The sequence below is a fragment of the Meriones unguiculatus genome, chromosome 1 (genome assembly GCF_030254825.1).
Source record: "Meriones unguiculatus strain TT.TT164.6M chromosome 1, Bangor_MerUng_6.1, whole genome shotgun sequence".
Lineage (NCBI taxonomy): Eukaryota > Metazoa > Chordata > Mammalia > Rodentia > Muridae > Meriones > Meriones unguiculatus.
In genome coordinates this window covers 188,214,812-188,225,057 of record NC_083349.1, presented here as the reverse complement: position 1 = coordinate 188,225,057, position 10,246 = coordinate 188,214,812, and the positions used below count along the sequence as shown (strand labels likewise).

General features: G+C 42.4%; 1 non-coding gene across 1 annotated transcript; it reads right to left on the bottom strand.

Annotated features, from left to right (window-relative positions):
- Positions 1-4,945: 4,945 nt before the first annotated feature.
- LOC132651237 (U6 spliceosomal RNA) lies at positions 4,946-5,048 on the bottom strand. Its single transcript, XR_009589033.1, has one exon. It is a non-coding gene; the product is annotated as a U6 spliceosomal RNA (small nuclear RNA).
- Between the last annotated feature and the right edge of the window lie 5,198 nt (positions 5,049-10,246).

The following is a 10,246-nucleotide window of genomic DNA, read 5'->3' as shown; positions in this document are numbered from 1 at the left end:
AGCAAAACATCATGTGCCCTCTCACAAGCCAGCCTCTAGAAAAACATCACGTGCCCACTTCCAGCAAAGCATCACATGACAAAACTGAATCTTCAAAGAAACCAGAAACTTCCACTTCACCCTTTTATGCTCATGTAGAGCTTGATGTATAGTTGTATGATAACACAGTCATATTGCATTCTAGAAGACATGGGGTTGTATTTCTAAAATAGTTCAAGCTCTTTGAATGCTGGGTCTCTGTGCTTAGCTTCATGGTATCTCAGTGTTGAGCACTGGCGATCAGGCATGATATACTCAGGAGGTGTGAGCAGACTGGAAATAAGCCAGCCCCTTCTAGTTAAAGCTGGAAGACATCCTCATCATCTTCTCAAAGGGATGACATGTGTACAGCCCTCTTCCTCAAAACCGTACACTTTAAAATTCGTGATAACTGTTGTTAAGCCAAAGTGTCGCTTCCCCCACTGAACTTGGATATAGTTTTAGAACTCATATCATCACATCTCTCAGAAGACGGCATGGAATGGTTAGAGTCAATGCCTAACTTCAAATCCGTTTTTCATCCTTAATGCATTTAAAGTCTCTTCTCTTATAGATGAGAAATTAGGCTTAACAAGTAACATATGAGGCCATACAGCAAATAAGTAGCATACTTAGGGCATGAATTCATGTTTTTTTCATTTGTTAGTTAGCATTCTTCTCACTTATTATTTTTTTGAGGCAAGGTCTTATATGTAGCTCACACTGGCCTTGAACTCACTATGTAGCTGAGGAAGACTTTGAGCATCTGATTATCCTGCCTCCACCTCCCTAATGCTAGGATTATGGACATGTGCCATCCACCCAGCTTTATTCTGTACAAGGAATTAAACCCAGGGCTTTGTGAATGCTAGGCAAACAGTCTACCAACCTTGCTGCAACCCCAGCCCCGAACCCAAACCCTAACCCCAACCCTAACCCAGCCCCAAGATACTTACATTTGATAATGTTTACTTTATCCCTGCATCTCCTAGTCTCTTTAATTCATTCGCAACTATCTGCATGTGAGGACAAAGGGAGCTGCAGCCTCTCTACCTATTCTTTTGAATACTATCACTGCTCAACATGGGTGTGCTAAGTTTTTAGCTTGTAATTTTTATGCAAGCCATATGTTTGAAATAGTTCCAAAGGCTTGTTTTTCCTCATCTGTTTAAAATGCCACTCTCTTCTCTTCAGCTTTTCACAATCAGCATGAGTAAAGACTTTTCTAAGGGTCAGTAGCGTTGAGCCCAGTTCCTGCCTGGTGCACTGTACATTCTAGATGGAGCTCTAATCTTGGATGGTTCCTCTAGGTTCTGCTATTTCCACTTCACACCACTGGCTCTGGACTCCCGCAGACCCTGCACTTACACAATTCCCAGATGTTTTGTGGACACTACATTTACAATCATGGTCTCACCAAGTGTCCTCATCCAAAAGTGGCCACACTGCTAGCAACATCTTAGTCACCACGGGGAGAAGAAATCACTCAAGTGCTGAACTTACATTTAAACAAACTAAAACAAACAAACAAAACACAAATAACCTCCTTTTACCCTTTATAATCTTTTCTGGGTGTCTAGGATCAACAATGGTTTAATTTCCTTCCTTCCTTCCTTCCTTCCTTCCTTCCTTCCTTCCTTCCTTCCTTCCTTCCTTCCTTCCTTTCACACAGCAGCTGCTCTAACAAAGCTATGTATCAAGAAGTTACCAAGAAATGTCTACATGTTTATACTAATTTGACTGTCCACTCTAAATGATCCATCTCTCTAACTTCTGCCTTGACCCAATGACTTACCAGCATAAATGGAATTCTCATGATTGAAAATACATTGTTTTATATCAGTGTTTTTCCAGAAATTAGTAATAACGATGCCATAAATACCAGTGAGCATTTCATTGCGAAATGTTTGAACAAGCTGATTTCTCACATAACACCAAAGTCCTGAATATAACAGTTGGTCAAATTTGTCAAGAATTGTTGTTCACGGATTAGCATGCAAGTAAGGCAGCATTGTGTTGCTTGGGTTTAGAGGTGCCAAGACCCCCAAGAGAAGCAGACAGGTACTTGTCCTGATCTTTTGGCCAACCATGACTGGAGGGTCTTCTCTCTTCTTTGCACTGCCCCTTCCCAGTCAGGACTCCAGGTAAATTTTCAACGAAGAGGCCCTCATCTGTCAAGCAGGTAACAGCTACTTACCTGCTTAGCAGCTATTTGCTGCTACTTGCACTGCTTCTGTGGCATTATTATTTGGCACTAGATTTAGTAGCGTACAAATTTGGTTTTTCCCCTTCTAAGTCAGAAACTCCCTTTTCCTATTTATTTATTTTTGAATGTCTAGCGCTTAGTATAATGACTGGGGCTTAGAGTGTACTTGTTAATGTTTCCGGAATAGAACTGGAGCAGATTTGACAATCTGTGCAACAGATCAAACATGTTAATAATTCTTTTAAGAGCATGGCCAGGTATGGTGGTGCATGCTTCTGATCCCAGCACTTGGGAGGCAGAGGCAGGCCAATCTCCCTCAATTCAAGCCTAGGTTGACCTATACATTGAGTCCCAAGCTGGTCAGGGGTACATGTTGAAACTATGTCTTAAGACAAACTTGCTTTTCTATATTCTGGGGTAATTTCAGGAGGTAGGAAGGAAATCTCTCAATATCATCTGTCTCTGTTGGGCCTTTAAGAATCATATTATGTTAGATAGAAGAGAATGGAGTTTTATAAAGAAGTCTTACCCGAAAATCCTTTCTCTTTCTTTGTTCCTTCCCTCGTTCGTTTGTTCGTTCCTTCCTTCCCTCCCTCCCTCTCCCTCCTTCCCCATATTTTAGAAACAATACTGGGTTGGAGAAATGACTCAGTAGGTAGGAAAACTGGCTGCTTTTTCAGAGGACCCAAATCAGTTCCCCAAACCCACATGGCAGCTCACAGTCCTTGGTAACTCTGGTTCCAGGGGGCCTGATGTTCTCTCTGGTCTCTGTGGGCACCAAGTATGCACACGGTCAATGTATTTACCTATATCATGGAACACACTAATGCATATGAAAACTAAATCTAAAAAACATAGAATGAATAACATCTATTTGTTGCACAGATTAATGGGATTCAATGTTGTCTTTTGAGGTAGCTGCATTATGGTGTCCTTCCACCCTCCTTTAACCTTGTTTTTTTTTCTCAGTCCCTCATACTTCCTCTTTCATTTTCAGTTCTTTTTTCATCTTCCCATGTGTGAGAGAAATTATGTGATACTTATTCTGTGTTTGGGTATTTTGATTAATATATGTACTCTTGCTGTAAATCAAAGGATCTGATTCTTCTTTTGACAGAATAGTACCCCAACTGTAGGCAAAGACATACGTACACACATAGATACATACATATGTATATATTTCATTCATATGTTGATGGGCATAGAGACTGAATCCTTGTCTTAGCCATAGTGGATAGTGTCACACACACACACACACACACACACACAAAACGTAAGTATACAACCGTAAATTTTATAATATTTTACTTTGTATCCCAGCTGACCTTAGTCTATCAGGTTTCATCAGAACTGGCTTCATTGTCTTCTTCTGTGGACTAGTAAGGCTGCTCTTCAGGTGGAGGTGGTCAAAGAGCCAGCCTATGAGTTCATGTCAGAGATGGTCCCTGCTCCTATTACTGGGGAACCTTCTTGGAAACTGAGCTGCTGTGGGCTATTTCTGTGCAGGGGTTCTAGGTTATCTTCATGCATGGTCCTTGGTTGAAGCATCAGTCTCAGAAAGGACCTCTGAGCCCAGATTTTTTGGTTCTGTTGCCCTTCTTGTGGAGCTCCTGTCCCCTCCAGCTCTTTCTATCCCCCTTCTTTCATAAGATTCCCCACACTCTGCCCAATGTTTGGCTCTGAGTCCCAGCATATGTTTTGATACCCTGCATGGTAGAGTATTTCAGAGGTCCTCTGTGATAGGCTCCTGTCCTGTTCCCTGTTTTCTCCCTCTTCTGTTGTTCGTCCTGTTTCCCTTTCTGAATGAAGATTGAATATCTTACCCAGGGTCCTCTTTCTTGATTATCTTCCTTAGGTGTACAGATTTTAGTATGATTATCCTATATTACATGTCTAATATCTACTTATAAGTGAGTATATACCATGTGTATCTTTCTACTTCTGGGATACCTTACGCAGGATGATCTTTTCTAGATCCCACCATTTGCCTGCAAATTTCATGATTTCCTTTAAAGGAACATCGAATGGCAGAGAAACACTTAAAGAAATGTTCAACATCCTTAGCCATTAGGGAGATACAAATCAAAACGACCCTGAGATTTCACCTTATACACATCAGAATGGCTAAGATCAAAAAACTCAAGTGACAGCACTTGCTGGAGAAGTTGTGGAGGAAGGGGAAACCCTCCTCCATTGTTGGTGGGAGTGTAAACTTGTACAACCACTTTGGAAATCAATCTGGCGCTTTCTCAGACAATTAGGAATACTGCTTCCTCAAGATCCAGCTATAGCATTCCTAGGCATATATCCAAAAGATGCTCAACTATACAACAAGGACATTTGCTCAACTATGTTCATAGCCGCTTTATTTGTAATAGTCAGAAGCTGGAAACAACCCAGATGCCCCTCAGTTGAGGAACGGATACAGAAATTGTGGTACATGCTGGGGTGGACTATTACCCAGCAGTCTATAACCATTTTTTATTTCCACCAATAACCTTGCTTTATATCCTTGCCTTTTATTTTTATTTTTTACACTTTAAGTTATTTATTATTTTACTGAAAATAGATTTTTCAATACCATATATTCTGATTATGGTATCTCTTCTCCCTACTTTCCCAAGTTCCTCTCCACCTCCCCTCCCTCCAAATCCACACCCTTTCTGTCTCTCATTAGAAAACAAATAGGCATCTAAGGAATAATAAAAAAATAAAATATCCCCCAATAGAAAACATTTCACGAATCTGTGCATCATCCTTGCTCAGGGGCCATGCTAACTTTCTCTGACTTATTCCAGTGTTAGTACGTGTGCTGTCAAAGCAAGCATTTGCCTTTTACTTTTATAAAAATTGTTATTCCTTCCTTTTCCAAGAAATTAGACCTGGTTGATTTATCTTTCCTTCTTCTTCCTCCTCCACATTTTCTCCCTCTCTTTCCTATCCTCTCGTGCTGCTGCTATCAACATGCATTAGTGTTTCATTATCTTCACATTGTCCTTCTGTGGGTGGGATGATTGACAAGTCAAATACACCCTCACTCTTAATCCTCTCAGAGTTGTGCAGCAAAAGGCTCATTTCCCTTCTGTAAAATGGAGAACCTGGGATCCTGAAAGTTAGCCATGCCCTTAACCAGCTACTCAGTTTTTTGCTTTCTCTCTTTCTGATGGAGTTCAGATTCTATTCTTTGATTTCTGTAAGGGGGTTTTGGTTGGCCTCTGATGACTAATGCGTGTGTACCTACTCTGACAGGCACCCTTCGAGCTCCTGAGAGTCAGGTTGAATGTTGCTTACATACACAAAACCCTCGTTAGTGATCAGCCTGAAGGCCATTGCAGGGCTCACTGTATTGTATGAGCTGCTTCTCCAGAAACAAAATTTCTTTCTCTTCAGTCAGTTCTTCCCAATTCTTTATTTTAATTCTAACTGTTTTTTTTTTTCTGGGATTAAATGTTATATTTAATCTGGTTTGGCTTCACCAGTGTAGCAGTGATTGTTGGATTTCTGGGCAATCAGACTTAAACACGGCTTGGCGTTTCTGCAGAACCTAAATTTTATACTCAGGTTGCCAGAGTGTTAGCAAAGCTCCCGTAGTACAGGTGCATGACAGATGATTCTGCGATAGGAAAAGGAGATAAAAGGCCCAAACCAAGCTAGACATTTTCCTTTTAACGTGTTCAATTCTTAACTACCACTGACCCGCACAAAGGATAACAGAAGGACTGAGAGCTAAGTTGAGTTGGTATGTGGCCACCCTTGCTGCCGACTTCCAGTTTACAGTCAGAGCTGCCAACATGAAGGAGCAGAGCTGTCTGTTACCAAGGGGCATCCTGTGCTACAATGTAGCAACGGAAACATCTTCTCTGCATTGACCTATGGCTCTCCCAGGTTTTCTTATCTTATAATTTCTAATGTTCCTGCAAAGGCTGCTTCTCTTAAGTGGCTGCTTTATTGCATTTTCCCCTCTGAGGCTGATTGCTAAAGCCTCAGGAGAAGTCCCTGTTACCAGCATCCCTTCCTTCAGCTCTGCCATCTGCTCCTGGGCATAATTCTACTAACTGCATTTTCCATGACTTTCTTCATTATGTCCCCACATCCCTTACACTGTACACGCTTTTCTTTCTTTCTTTTTTTCTTTCTTCCCTCCTTATTTTTTTTAAGTTGGTGTTTCTTGGGAGAGGAGAGCGGAAATGAATGAGGGGGTTTATAGAAATAACAAAAATGAACTTTGCTTAAGGATGTTCCAAATCAACCCACTTATAAATTGAACTCTTTTAGAGAGGCAGGTTTCAAAATTGGCTGGGGAGCTGGAAGGAGAAGAAGTAAAAATACTTTGAGCTCAGAAGATGTATATTTAGTTAACAGATTCAAAGAGAAACAGATGCAGAAACCTGGAGAAGCAACCAAACCGCAGTACATGAAAATAATATTGCAACGGGGCTGCACCGCTGACACAGGAAGAGTAAGTCCTGTCTGGGGAGATCTGAAGGAAGGAGCCCAAGAAGGCAGAGATCACCTGAGAAGCTGAGGTCTGGCCGTGTGGAACACCTCATTTCTCTCCCTGAGAGAGGCTCCAGAGCCAGAGTACGCTGCAGTTTTCTCTGCGCCTCAGCATCGGATGGAGATGCAGGTGCCAGTCTATGACGCCACAGTGTTATCCTTGGCTGGCCTCCAACACCTCTCGGGCCCCCTGGTGCTTTTGAAGGCCCCTCTCAAGGGAGAGAAACGGTGTTTATGAAAGAGATGCACACTTGTTCCCTCATCCAATCGACACACAGCCACACTTGTCAGAAATTCCGTTAGCTGCCTGCAAACATTGATTTGTACTTGTACTGTGACTTATAGTTTGCCAGCCATATTCCAATACGAGCCTCTTTAACAGCAAAAGGAGTGGGTTTTAATGCTTTCATCTTGCAGATCGGTTAGAGATAAGGAAGCTCAGGAGGTTAAATGCCTTTGTTTAAGGTCTCAGCTCCTCGTGGAAAATGTGGCATCACTCAGTATACAGGGCATGGGATTAGTCGCTGAGATACCAAAGATGAAAAAGACACAGCTGGTCTCTGCCCTCAGAAGATTAGAAACCAGGATGGGAGAGCAAAGATGAACAAAGACTTAATTCTGTAAGGATGATGCAAGAAGAACCTGGCTATGATAAGAGAGCTTCTGATAAGAGAGGCAGAATCGAGTGGAGACTGATAAGAATGTGAGGACTCTTCCCTTTTCAGGGCATTTGGATTGTAGTTGAGAGGGGATGAAGCCAAATGCAGCTTCTTAGATGCAGAGGCATGAATCGGATGCGGGGGCATTTCAGGCAGTGGTGAGCGAAAGGCAGGGAACAAATACTGTAATTCATACAGCATGGAGACCTTTCTGTTATTAAATGTGACCCTGTGGTCCATGGAATAGAGGCAAGGAGCTTTTCAGGGTTGATCCTCAGTGGCTCAGCCTGGGATTTCTTCTGAGTCTCTACTCTGTAATGTGCTTGGGTTCTGGCCTGTACTTGGACATTTATTCAAAGCAATACCCCAGCTCATTGCCTAGATGTATACCCCTGTATAATATCACTGAACCTTCTAAGTTAATTCCTGTCCTCACTACTTCTACCCCACGAGGCGCTTCCATTTCCTCTGAGCTAACTCTTAAAATGGCTTCCTCCTACAACTCGTCTTCCTTTCCCCTCTTCTCAGTGCCTCAGCGAACTTAGAGCCATGATGTCTGTTACTGCCAAGGTCAAACTTATTTTCTGACTCAGAGAAACAAGTCATGGTGTGACACTGAAGGCCAGGGTGGCCAGGGTATTCGTGCTTGAGGCTTGTGGTCCCAGTGTCATGCCTTGCCCAACTCCCACTCTTCCGTGAGTCCTGCGGTGTGTGTGACACCTTCTGCAGGACTGTAGCCTGTCACCCGTCACCTAGTCACCTGTTCAGACCTGCGGCTGCACCTCACTTGCTCTGCTTTGGCACACCATGCAACTTTTCACCTTTTCACTAGAGTAACTTTTCTTTTTTTCTTTTTCTTCCCATTCTATTTTCTTATCTTTCAAATTGATCTCAGACACCCATCTGGGCCTGGACTTGGCTTGATTACCTGTCTTCTCAGTGGTGGGTCTTGGCCAGTGTTTTATATCAGAGGGACACAGAAATGTTGAGGGAGCATGAGTTCATGGCTTTTCTGGTACGATAAAGTGGCCCCCTCTTCCACTACTGAGTCCCTGGGGTCTCTGTGACCCTCGATATTTTACCAGAGGATTCCTCCACAGCAAGTCTTATGTAACCAGGTTATAAGTTTCGGTCAAAGACACCTTATCTCTCACCAGATACTCTTTGCATCTTTAATAGCCACTATCCTTTTCTCTCTACTTTCTTAATTGAATACTTGTGTCCCAGTTAGTGTAAACCAATATAGGTCAACCTGAGGTTATAAACACAGTGAGAGTGTGAGAGGACTCCACAGAGACTTGCTTTCGACCATCGGTTTCTGTTGTTTTGTTTAAGCCGGTTGAATGTATTTTATAAACAAAGGTAGACCATGCGTTTTGAAGAGTGTGGGTTAGCTGCTGGTGTTGGCCACTTCTTCTTTCTTGATTATTTTGAAAAGAAATCGTTTCACTGTGGGCCATTCTGGGTTTTCTTCTTTGTCAATACTTTTATGTAAACTAATCACTATGCCAGCCCTCATTCTGTTTGGAAGGTGCCCAGATGAGTGGTTGTCTTATTGCTATGTTTTTGCCACTCAGCATTTTTTAACATTTCTATGTTAGACTGACTTATGACTTAAAATAAGCCTCTCACTATGGAAGACAAATATATGTGTCTTCCCAATCTCCCTTGTGGCTAGTGTTTCTGCTTATGGATTTAGTATTTGCCAGTATTTAGTATTTGGATGAAATAAACTGGAAGCTAGTTCTATTAAAAGAAGAAGAAGTGGAGGAATAGGAGGAGGGGGAGAAGGAGGAGGAGGAAACCAGCATGGCAAGGAGGGTGGTGTTACCATAGGTTTCTGAAGCCAGAGAACTTAGGTTACAAGTGCACATGCCACACTCAGCCTCAGTCGCCATATTGGAGTCCTTAGGACAGCAGTGGTGTTAAATGATGCTGCCTGTGAAACAGCGTGATGGCACGGCTTTGCCATTATTCATGGCTGCCGACATTTTACTGATTCTTTGACCTTCCAGAAGATTTTATGTATGACCTCATATCCTTTAGTAAATAATTATTTGTAGAGGATAGCTATAGTTAGTTTCCATAATTTGCAATTATAAGAATCTTCATCTAGCCAGAGGAAGTGGCTAGATTTAATCCCAGCACTTGGGAGACAGAAGCAGGTGGATCTCTGTGAGTTACAGGCTAGCCTGGTCTACGAAGTGAGATACAGGACATCCATGGCTACACAGAGAGAGACTCTGTCTCAAAAAGAGAAACTATAGGGAGAGAGAGAGAGAGATTCATTTATTCATTAATTAGGAAAGTTATTTCCCCTCCTTCCTCTGACCTCTTCCCTGACTGCCTGCTCCCATCCGTGTCCCGGCTATCAGGCCCCCCTTCATTACAGCATGAAGAAAGAGAGAAAAAGAGAATGAAGCATCTTTGCGCAAGGACTGAAAATAATAACATCACACACACACACACACACACACACACACACACACCTCCCTCATCTTGTCACTTAAAAGCATAAGGGACATAGAGACCTGTAGTCTACTAGCAAACTGGAATGGAAACCTGCCACAGAATGTCTTAATGTCTTCATGCCCCAGCAGTATGCTTTAAAGGATTTCAGTCCTCCACTTTTAAGCCTGCTCACTCCTCTTGTTGCTCTCAAACTAGTATGTTTCCTAGGAGATGCGCATTCCAGAACCGGACTCACATGCATTTGCATCCTGGCATCATTTATGAGCTATTAGACTCACTTGCTTTATGTTTGTGGTAGAATGACCTTCTCTACAAAGCCTGGACATCAATAGTGCCTCCTTCCTAGAAGGTCGTGGTGAGGACTGAGATAGTGAGTGTATGGCAGCTAGGATTT